The sequence below is a fragment of the Mercenaria mercenaria genome, chromosome 5 (genome assembly GCF_021730395.1).
Source record: "Mercenaria mercenaria strain notata chromosome 5, MADL_Memer_1, whole genome shotgun sequence".
NCBI classification, from domain to species: Eukaryota; Metazoa; Mollusca; class Bivalvia; order Venerida; family Veneridae; genus Mercenaria; species Mercenaria mercenaria.
Window position 1 is genome coordinate 6137556 of NC_069365.1, and position 12180 is coordinate 6149735.

The 12180-nt window shown below is 33.1% G+C and overlaps 1 long non-coding RNA gene across 2 annotated transcripts; it reads right to left on the reverse strand.

The window, feature by feature from the left end:
* Positions 1 to 3232: 3232 nt before the first annotated feature.
* LOC123556368 (uncharacterized) lies at positions 3233 to 6287 on the reverse strand. 2 transcript variants are annotated; one of them, XR_006687437.2, is made up of 3 exons: positions 6003 to 6287; positions 4132 to 4322; positions 3233 to 3513 (listed from the first exon to the last, which is right to left on the reverse strand). It is a non-coding gene; the product is annotated as an uncharacterized LOC123556368 (long non-coding RNA). The 2 variants fall into 2 exon arrangements; XR_006687436.2 differs by lacking the exon at positions 6003 to 6287 and adding an exon at positions 5795 to 5952.
* Between the last annotated feature and the right edge of the window lie 5893 nt (positions 6288 to 12180).

Genomic DNA, 12180 nt, shown 5'->3' on the forward strand with positions numbered 1-12180 from the left:
TACACTTCTCCCCGTTCACTTATCAGAGCTCACCAGCTCACCAGGATGGCACTCTGTGCCCACCGCATGAGTCCGTCAAACACTTCTGGCACCATTTGGTAACATTTAGTAAACCCTGGGAGATAAAATAACAAGGTCCCTTCTGGCCCCGCTTTCACTAACGTTCTCAAGTCAAAATCTCAGCTCAAGTCTGAGAAAAATCTCAACTTTGATTCTCAGCTTGAGATTTTTCTCAGATTGGCTTTCACTAAAAATCTCTCAGTAAAATCTCACCTTCAGCGCTGAGATTTTTCTCAGATTTCTTGAGTCAAGGGTTGGGCTGTCTCAGTGCTTTTCTCAAAGAAACAAAATGGCGTCTTTTCGACGATACAATATACGCCGCCGCCGTAGTCGGTGCCAGTTTCACGTTGAGTTCACCAGCATGACACGGATGACAACAAACTTCGTCAGAGACGGTAATTTCTTAATTTCAAGGGAAGTAATCCGATTGTTGCTAGGGACACTGTTTACGCTTTTAAAACACATGCAGCAATTAATTTACCACAAGGACAACATTTTCAAACATGTTTACTGTTTCTAAAATGTTTCTTTCTCGTCTTGAATGCTACACAACTTTGAAGACAATATTTATTAAGTACAGTAGACGTTTTACTGTGCCTATGTTTCGTACCAAAAACGCTCGTACCGAGATATATTGACTTGTGCAGTAACGTCCCTAGAAGTCCTTATTCTTGTGAAATTTCGTTTCACAACTTGGGGGTTATTATCAAGGGGTGATAAAAATGAGCAGTTAGTGGTTGACTCAATGCCGGGACCCCTTGTTTACAGGGTGTGCGCACTATCAACTGAACTAACCAGCTGCTGAAACAATTCCCCCTTTGTGGTAGCTAACCTACTGCTTAAACAAAATCTCCACTTTGTAGTAGTCAAGTCCTGTTGCCTCATAGGCCTCAGTAGCCAAGTGGTAGATGGCCCACCACTTCAGTGGGGTATTGTAGGTTCAGTCTCTAGCCATGTCAAGTGATAAAAGTTATTACATAATGGCATGATATTACATACGACTCTATACACCAGCTTGTTTATAAGTAATCACTCATTAATAAGCATTTGGAAATATTTTGTTCTGCATTTTGCAGTGCTGTTAACTATTAACATCTATGCTTTAGATAGTTCACATTTAGCAAGTGGCAAATAGCATGATGTAATTGAATAAGCAGAAAAACTGATGGACACAAAGACAATGAAAAATATTTAAGTTCTAATAATTTATTAAAGTTAACAGAAATTTTTATAAGTTGACAACAGTTTTATTCATTTATAAATAAATATGGCATTTCATAATTTGATCTAAAATATTGGTTGAACATTAATTTTAAAGTACAATGTTTTTCAAATCTTTCCAAAAATATCAGAAAATCTTTACTCTATGCTATTGATAAAATTTATATTACCAGTAAGTTGTTAGATTTCAGTATGATTTACAACAATAATTGTAAGTAAAATTTTATATTTCACTGTCATTGTCTTCTCAGATAAATTTGATTTTTTAAAAAGAACTATGAAATGCCAAAGTGTACAGGTTATCATTTTCATTTCTTTTAAATTTTCATTTACTGTTCCAGTTCACTATTCTTCCTATGAAAATGTTTATAATTAACTTCTGTTCACATGTTAAACGTTATGTTGTTGACTCAAGTTGATGGTGTTTCTCTTACTGATGAGTCCTGGAAACACTGTATGGGTCACAAAACTAAATTGGGACGAAACACACCCGACAACAGATGTTGATAAAAACAATCAGTTGCATTTATAACCAACTGAAGATAAAAATAAGAAAATGTTATAACTTAAATTCAAAAACATTTTTAAAACTTTGCATGTATTTTCAAATTTATCTGATTTTCAGGTGTGTCTAAGGCTGTTTTCATTCAAATGACATTGTTTAATAATTAGTTTAATAGTTAAATGTGCTATTGCCTCCCTATTCCCATAAAGGAGTGCATTGTGATGAAACAATGTTAAAATGCTCACTATTCCAATAATTAGTTAACCAATAATAGTAGATGGTTTTGTAGTTAACAAGAACTGCCACTCAGGGACAATTAAAAGAGAAAACATTAGAAATGACTTAATTACATAAGAAATTATCAAAAAAAATTAACAAAAATACAAGGAGGTTTTTAAAGTAAACAGCGTTAAGGCCTACACCATGTAAATTTCATACAAAAAATCCCTTTAACTTTATGCAACAAACTTTCCAAAAATAGAATGTTTATCAGTTGGTTAGAAAAGTACTACATATACTTTCAATGATGCACATGACTTAATACTGCTCAAGCCAAAAAGAGAGTTTATTAATAAAAACTGATTTAACATTTTCAGTAACATTTTCACCCATGCCAATCTTTGACACATAAATGCGATAATTAAAATTCGAAAACAAGAAATTAATGTGTCTTATGTTCCTAACAAACAACGTGGTAGCCACATTTAAATTTAATGTAAACAAAGATAATGCCTTGAACAATGTACATCTATCGGCTATATTGTTGTTTTTTTTAAATAATTAAGCTTTTTCTTCTCTCTCACCTTATTTTGATTCAGTTCAGTTTTATAAAGTGTTTTGGGGCAAATTACATATATCCAATCAATGTAGTCAACAAATATTTGCAATTTCAGCTGAATGGCTCAAGCAGTTTTAACCCTTATCATGCTGTACATGGTTGGTCCTACCTTTGCGACAAGTGTAGATCATGATCAGCCTGCACATCTGTGCAGTCTGATCTTTATCTGCACTGTTCGCCATTCAGTCAGTATCTTTTGGTTAGCACCCCTTTTAACACTTAATAATACTGTCCAAATTGTAAAACGGACAAGTTCATTATAGAAATTTAGCAAGGGCCTAAGGGTTAAAGTTATATTACATTATATAGCTAATTGTGTCCCCTGTGCACCCAAAAAAGTGTGACATTTACATGAAGACTAGTTTTCAACAGTGTGTTTTTTTAATCAAGCTTTATTGTTACAGCTTTGATTTTTTATGTTAACTTAAAGTCTGCACATTTAAAGCAAAATACTTTTTTTCATAAACTACATCTCATTCTTACCAATATCAGGCAATATGTCGCATCTTGTGATGGAACCCTCTTCACAAAATGTAGTGAAAAAAACAACAAAAAAACAATTTAAATGTTGAACACTACAGTTTCATAACCCCATTACTTTTCTTGAGTCCTAATGTTTTCCTAAGATCTTAATCTTTTCAGCTTTGAAGACACAATTTGACTATTTTTGTTTAATAAATCAACTTTCTCAGAATCTTGATGAAAGTCTATACACACAAAAATGTCCCCTGTGCACCTTTTCAGTAGTTTAGTGTCAGATTTCTTATATTCTTTAAATAAAATGTTTTTTACATAGGCCCCCACTTCCACAGTATATCTTGCAGCTTGTTCCTTTCACATGGCAGATATATTGTATTCAAGGAGATACATCAGGAGGAGGTACATCAATCTGAAAAGGAATTGTTTTTTCTATGTTATATACAGTACACTATCACAAATTTTATTTTTGTTATGCATTTATGGAGCGAAATTTCCTTTTGTTTTGTTTTTTGTTTCAATATGATTCAATTTTGCCATAGTATTTCAGTCATGTAATGGTGTTCAGTTAACCTATCAAGTGTTCCTGCATTCTTTACTAGAAATGACTTGTGCTCACAGACAACTTCCCATTGTAAATGAGTAAGAAATGTTGGACAAATGACTTCAGACATGTTCTTCTCTCAAACTGTTAAAGATATTACATGCATAGCCAAAGGATCAAACTTACATCTTTTCTTGATTTATAGTCTAGTGCTTTATATTCTGAGCTAGGCATGCAAATTATCATAAGTGAAAGTTTCAAACCAAAACCAATACTGGTCAAAATCAGCCTGATCCATTTCAAATGTTTGTAAATGAAGTGCCTCCATTCAGGGTATCAATTTGGTTTCTGTATATTTTGCAAGCATGATTTTATTTATTGTTCTCCTTTATTTCCTTTTGACTAAAATTAAAATCTAGCATGGTTTGAATTATAATAGAGTTTGCAAATTTAGGAAACATTGAGACTAACTCAGTCAATACATACTATACTTGAAATCACAGGCCAGACACCAATACAGGTACTGCCTTCAGTTCCATCAGTGTTTTGGAACGTTGGTGAATGGTCCTAGAACAGCTCAGAATGGATTATCCACTGTCATTAGCATCTTTTGAATCAGCACATAGCTCAAGCCTGACCTCTGTATAAGCTGAGGATCTTCATCAGCTGGCTGTGACCTGATATAAATTATATAAAATTGCTCTGTAACCAGGTTTAAATATACCTTATTTCATTTATAAGAAGGAGTATCAATCTTTAAATTACACAAAGATTTTGAAAATATAATAGATAGTCTTAAACACTAAATCTGAGCCTTAGGTATACAAGATCAATGTTTATTGGATGCATGTACATAAGCTTATAATTATTAGCCACATAATTTTGATATCTACAAGAATCTTAATAAAATTGTGTGTGGGTGTGTATTATATAAACCACATATAAGATATATAAACATAAAAAATTAAATAGCATACTTTGAAACATATGCATTGACAATGAACATTTAAAACCATTATCAAAATCTGTGACATTTCAGGGATGCCTTACAATTGAAATAGCTTTTTCTTTCATAATGATTTTTAAAAAACCCAACATGTTTTAGCATTTTATTGAGGAATTTCATATTCTGTCTCTATTTAGATCTACAATATACAGAAGTGTACAGAAAAAGAAGGAAAACCTGCTATTATACTGTCAAACAGATTTTCAAACTTCTATTTCAAAAATATATTTTGTTACCATGCTTGTGTCAAAAATAGTTTTTATATAGTCCTGTCTCAAGTTATGATATATTACAAACCTGCAACATTTAAAAACAGGAATAAGCTAGGCCTATATATGACACCTGTAGTTTCCATCTCAAGTGAGACTAATGTTTATACTATTGTCTAACATAACATATTGGTTATTCAGGAGGTCTGGGGGGTGAAAGTGCTGCAAAAATGTAATTAAAACAAAAATGGAACACATTTCAAACTGAAAGTGAAAGTAGAAATGAAAAGTAGAACTAGGATCATGTAAAGCCTTTGAGACCCCCTCATGTAAATTTTCATAAATGGAAATTATACCTGCCAGACCAATAATATTCATAGCACATATACACAAGTAGCAGATACTTTCTATAAAGGTCACCTTGTTTGGTTATACTTTGTATTTTGTCTTAAAAACATGTAACTCTGACTGCCCACATTCTACCTTGTAGAAATGTCAATCTTTTTTTTTCAAACACATTTGTTTCTCTAAATTTGTTTTTGTTGTGTGTCTAAAATACTTATCTAGGTACTCTGGTTAATGAAAACTAATTAACTTTTACATTTTTTGAAATATTGCATTTTTTGTTCATTTTGACAGCTCTACTTTCACTTTCATTTTGCATTTTCAAAAAAATGTACATGGTTTGCAGCATTTTCAACTCACAGAGTACCTGGCGAAATACGTTAGACACAGAATTAATTTATAATCATGACAGAAATGACAAAATGTTTTAAAAAAGAAGCTTGATATCTTCTACAAAATAGAAAGTTAGTATTGTGAACAAATTGTGTTGTTCAAAGTTTGAAATGCCTACAGTAGAGAATGCATAGCTATTTATGAATACACTAATTGCAGTAATTGATATGTGAATCACAAAACAATGTATACTTACGGCTGCATATCTGATTCCCATAAACATAATATGCCCGATAACATAAAATTGTCACACGTAGTGTAACCACATATGGCTGTGTTTACCTAATCCCATATTTGGTAAAGAAAACAATTGCAATATGACGTAGTACCCTCGACTGTGTGTTTGATTGGTTCAAAAGTGACAGGTTTGAAGCTGATTAATTATATATTGAAAATACACATACAATTTGGATATATCCCGAAACTGTACATGTTGTTTATGAACATTTCTCAACGCTTCATTTCGTCTCAATAAATGAATAAATCCACTGCCCCCAACTATGCACTCGTGTTCGTGGGAAAGTTCACGCGGCTCCTTGGATGTTTGGCCGCTTATGTCTTAAAGAATTACGGCTCAGCTGAGAAAAATCTCAAGACTTGAGAAAAAGTTTAGTGAAAGCCAACTTGAGAAATTTCTCAGCTGAGACAATTCTCAGACAGTTTTGAGAAAATCTTGAGCTGAGAATTTTCTCACTTTGAGAACGTTAGTGAAAGCGGGGCCTGGGCCTCGAACCTTGAACCTCGTGATCAGGCGGACGCTCTAATCACGTCGCTAAAGGGTGGCCTATAAACATACTGTCACTACAACCGACATCGACAGTTAAGTTTATGTTGTGATATTATGACTCATTCTAACACGATCCGCAGCAATTGCTATATAAACATATAGCGAAATCGCCTATACATGAATTAAGAAATAATAAATCTGTTCCTATATTTTATCAGTTAATAAAATATGGGCAGGAGTTTGGATGCGTAATAATTAAATCACGAGTGCGTAGCACGAGTGATTTAGTTACTCGCATCCAAACGACTGCCCATGTTTTATTATTTGATAAAATTTGTGGAACAGATTTATTATTTCGATTCTAACAACGCAAATAATTCACATTTTACAGTACTACATTTTCAGCGTAATACGTCATTCGGGTCATATGCTGTTACAATTTACCCCCTATGGTTAGAAAGTGTTGCATAGCCAATGGAACGTATAGATATTTGTTTCTTTTTTATCAGAATTTTGAGAAGTATTCATAAATTAGTAATCTAACAGCTCGCAAACTAATTATGAACAGAATCATCAAATAAGGCGAGTTGACCCTGTGTAACGAGTGACGAGCTTAACTTTTATATGACGTCACATTATTATGACGTCATACTTTATGTCATACATTTATGACGTCACCGCTGAATCATAATTAGGCTAATTGAATTCGCTCGTAGAGATCAGAACGTGTTTTACGGACCTACACATAAGTCAGTATGACTTTTTATTATATTTATGTTTTTGAAATGCTGTTTTCAACCGTTTGGCCCTGAAATAATTCGTATGTAATGGAACTGAAGTAGAATCTCTTATGTTACAATCATAGGGGGTGAAATGTAACAGCCAACCATATTTTATCGTAGATTCTAAAACGATCCGCAGCAATTGCTATATAAACATATAGCGAAATCGCCTATACATGAATCTACGATAAAATATGGATGGCTGTTACATTTCACCCCTCTATGATTGTAACATAAGAGATTCTACTTCAGTTCCATTACATACGAAAACACGCTCTGACCTCTACGAGCGAATTCAATTAGCTTAATTATGATTCAGCGGTGACGTCATAAATGTATGACATAAAGTATGACGTCATAATGATGTGACGTCATATAAAAGTTAATCTCGTCACTCGTAATACAGGGTCAACTCGCCTATTTTGATGATTCTGATCATAATTAGTTTGCGAGCTGTTAGATTACTAATTTATAAATACTTCTCAAAATTCTGATAAAAAAGAAACAAATATATATACGTTCCATTGGCTATGCAACATTTTCTAACCATAGGGGGTAAATTGTAACAGCATATGACCCGTAAGACGTATTACGCTGAAAATGTAGTACTGTAAAATGCGAATTATTTGCATTGTTAGAATCGAAATAATAAATATGTTCCAATAATTTTATCAATTAATAAAACATGTGCAGTCGTTTGGATGCGAATAATTAAATCACTCGTGCTGCGCACTCGTGATTTAATTATTACGCATCCAAACTGTGACAGGAAAGGCCGTACCGGCGACAGTAACCATCAAAACAAATCAACACCCTTTACAATATTTACAAATTTATTTACATAAGATGATTATTAACAATGAATAGATATGAAAAGAAAAAAAACTGATTATAAGAAAGAAAAAAAAAGAAAGTTCAGTATCTCTAGATACAAAAGTTCTTAAATTCCATTCTAATCTGACGTGACACAGTTCTTTAATTCAATTGTGAACTTTAAGTAGCACAAACAAAACGTAGCTTCTAAATTCAAAATACAGTCCCTTTAAACCGTGAATACGTTGATTCCGTGTTGGCTCCCTATGGTGGTAGGTGATTGCATCCCTGAGCTGACTTCAGAGGATAACAAAAATCATCGTCTTTGCGGTTTACGGCACAACCATGGGACGTAAGCTCTGCGCTGGGAATATCACATCCAGGCGAGTGAAGACAAGTGAACCTCGGGCATTGTACTTCCGGGTTATGACATCACCAGGTAAAATCGTCTAGCGGAAGAAGCTAAAATATATAACATATGGTAAGCACCATAGCAAAACAAAAAGTCAGGGCATAAAACTGCTCCTTTGGGTACACCATACCTCCGTAGGCTCCCATAAATAATACGTGCTACTTATACAAAATATATAAGCTACTAAGTTCAAACGTCACATGATTAAAATACGTCACTTATTACTTCCATATTACAAAGATTACTTACTTAAAAGACTAAAGTTAAAGTATGAAATGATATGAAAAGTATATGATGAAACATTATAGATACGGACATGATAAACTGCAGCTATTATTTACAACTACAAATTAACAAAATTCAATGTAAATCAAACGTTATATGATAGTTGGCATCCATATAATATCTAATGCCATACACTAAAACGGACATTGTATGTGTATGCAATAGACTGTCACACAATTTCATATTACAATAATATATACATGGTACTAGACTTGCCATATAACAATACAATGCAGTAATGGCGTTCCATAATAACGAAATGTTTGACATAAGTTTTTGAAACAAAGTACTTTATAAATATCATGTTACAAATTTCAGTACAAATTTTACATCTTATATAAACGAAACATTTAGACTCCTCTTTCTAAATAATTTACAAAAGTCTGAAAAACTTAATAAATCATCCTGACATACCGAAACTAGCCAAAATCATATGCCGAAAAGTAAATGTTACAGAATTCTGTAGAATGACCAAAAATTTACCCAAAAAAAATCGTAATGCAAAAATCATACAAAAATCTAACAAATAAATTTCTTACCTCGATCGAGCATAAATTTCTAGCAAGAAAATAATTCAGACATAGATTCGTCTATAAAGTCGTAAGGTGGTGTGCGCAAGGCATATCTAGTCCAGTCTATTTAAAGGATAATGTCCCGCCAAATACTAAATTTCATAGGATTCACGGCTGAGCCGTGGACTCCGACTATTGTCATTTTCACGGGATTCACGATATAGCCGGGGAATCTAACTACTTTGGCGCGAATTTAAATTGACAATTTGAGGCCCATTATAGTGGTTTTAGGGATAAAAACATAAATTACTGAAGTTTATAAAATATCAACTTTCTTATTACTGAACAGAATTTAATGAAATTTACATGGAAATTTAAGTTATGAAATACAGAAAAATATGAGAGGTATTTCATGCGTGAAATCTGACATTTACCTCAATAACTCAAAATTTACAAAAAGATGATGCAATACCTGCATTTACACTACAGATAAAATAAGGCCCGTATGTCAATTTGTGACAAAACTCCTGCCCATATTTTATTAACTGATAAAATATAGGAACAGATTTATTATTTCTTAATTCTAACACGATCCGCAGCAACTGCTATATAAACATATAGCGAAATCGCCTATACATGAATCTACGATAAAATATGGTTGGCTGTTACATTTCACCCCCTATGATTGTAACATAAGAGATTCTACTTCAGTTCCATTATATACGAATTATTACAGGGCCAAACGGTTGAAAACAGCATTTCAAAAACTTAAATATAATAAAAAGTCATAATGACTTATGTGTAGGTCCGTAAAACACGTTCTGATCTCTACGAGCGAATTCAATTAGCTTAATTATGATTCAGCGGTGACGTCATAAATGTATGACATAAAGTGTGACGTCATAATGATGTGACGTCATATAAAAGTTAAGCTCGTCATTCATAACACAGGGTCAACTCGCCTAATTTGATGATTCTGTTTATAACTAGTTTGCGAGCTGTTAGATTACTAATTTATGAATACTACTCAAAATTCTGATAAAAAAGAAACTAATATCTATACGTTCCATTGGCTATGCAACACTCTCTAACCATAGGGGGTAAATTGTAACAGCATATGACCCGAATGACGTATTACGCTGAAAATGTAGTACTGTAAAATGCGAATTATTTGCGTTGTTAGAATCGAAATAATAAATATGTTCCAATAATTTTATCAATTAATAAAACATGGGCAGGAGTTTGGATGCGTAATAATTAAATCACGAGTGCGTTATTATTATTTCTTTATTCGGTCTTTAGAAATGCCGGCGCAAGGTTATAATTTCTGTATAGAAAATTTGAATATCTCACACATTATACAAGGCTTTTTGTAATGTGTCTCATTAGTGTCATCTGTATACGCCTTATTGGTATGATTGTTAAGGTGAAATGTGGAGAAATAAACTGAAAATATCCCTGAATAAAGTATTAAGTCTTTTCCTTCCCCTTTATCAATATTTAGCTTATATTAATATGTACTTGTTGGATGTTTGAAACAACCCGTCTGAAATATTTTTCCATTACAGCCTCTTTTTGTTGTGGGATTATGCATAATTTATGAGATATTTACCCTGAAGAAATGATTCTTTTTTATTATAGTGACTGTAGTAAAAAGGCATTGAGGAGTTCACCTAAACATTTAACCAACGCTATTACAAAATATGAGGCTTAATGATTATAGGGAAATTTAGAAGGTGACTAACTTTCACCCGAGAGCAAAGAGCAACACCGACACCGACGTCGGCGTGAGTTCAATATAGACATCCTTATTCGCTTACATTGACTGAGCTCAATCACTGTAAATAACAAAGAGATGTTACGACAAAACTTTGATTATAGGTAGCTAGCTTTCCATATATGGGGTAGCTGCAGCTAATTTCAACTTGTTTGTTACTGAAAATAGAAACAAAGGTTTTCGGTCAATAACTAAAGTTTGGAATGATATATTGTCACCAAACTTGGGAAATAGCATGGTTATTAAAAACCGCTTGTGACTGCATTGCAGCTGCTTGGTTCAAAGTCCTGTATCTAAATTAATAGATAATGTTCTGCCATAAACTATACTTATTTGAGTGAAGAGAACTATCCATGGGCTATTTGAGTTGAGGTCAGAATTGTTTTACCCATACAAAGAAACGGCTGCCGTCCAATGAATTTAGTTCAGAATGTATTTTCTGTCACTACGATGAAACTTGTTTTAATTGCGTTGTTTGCTGATAGAATGGCAAAATGATTCTTATAAATTTACAAAATTAAAACAAAAAGATATTTTATCAAATGGCATACAGTAAATAAAATTACAGGTATTAAACTGAACATTTTTTTTATATTATTAGATGTATACATAAATATAAATTAAATCTGGAAAGTAGATCCCTCGGAAGCACCGAAAACAAGGCAAACAGTGAAAATTGCAGACTCGGTTTTTTAAAGTCTTCGCCTGTGTTCTTCTTGGAGACAAGATTTATTCGCAGCAGAGGATAACTCTGCAAAGAAATATAAAGATATGTTGTGCCTTGATAATTTGGCGAAAACCTTTAAATATCTTAAAAATAAAACAAATCCCTGTGGTCACGTGTTTCGATTTTTGTGTTTTGAGAAATTCACCAGACTTTGACCATATTACATAGTACGAATACATTGTCCGTGTCCGTTATAAAGGTTTAATAAGTGACCGACATCAGTGCTGGTTAAAAGTTGTATGGCAATCTTCTCAACTTCATATCTGCTTTTGTCTGCCCGTATAATCATACAACCTCACATAAGGTTTAGTCTTAATAAAGGACCGACATCTTTTGGTTTCGGAAGGACCAGTTACCTGGTCCTCAAGAGTAAATGTCAGAGGGGTCAAATATTGTAATAGTGATATTTAAAAATTAATGACAAGCTCCTCAATTTCGCTAAATTTGTTTAACTACTACCCGTATAATCACCAAACGTTACATAAGGTGTGATCTTCTTTAAGGGTCAGGACCTAGTACCTCAATGGTCAATAATTAAGGTCAATGG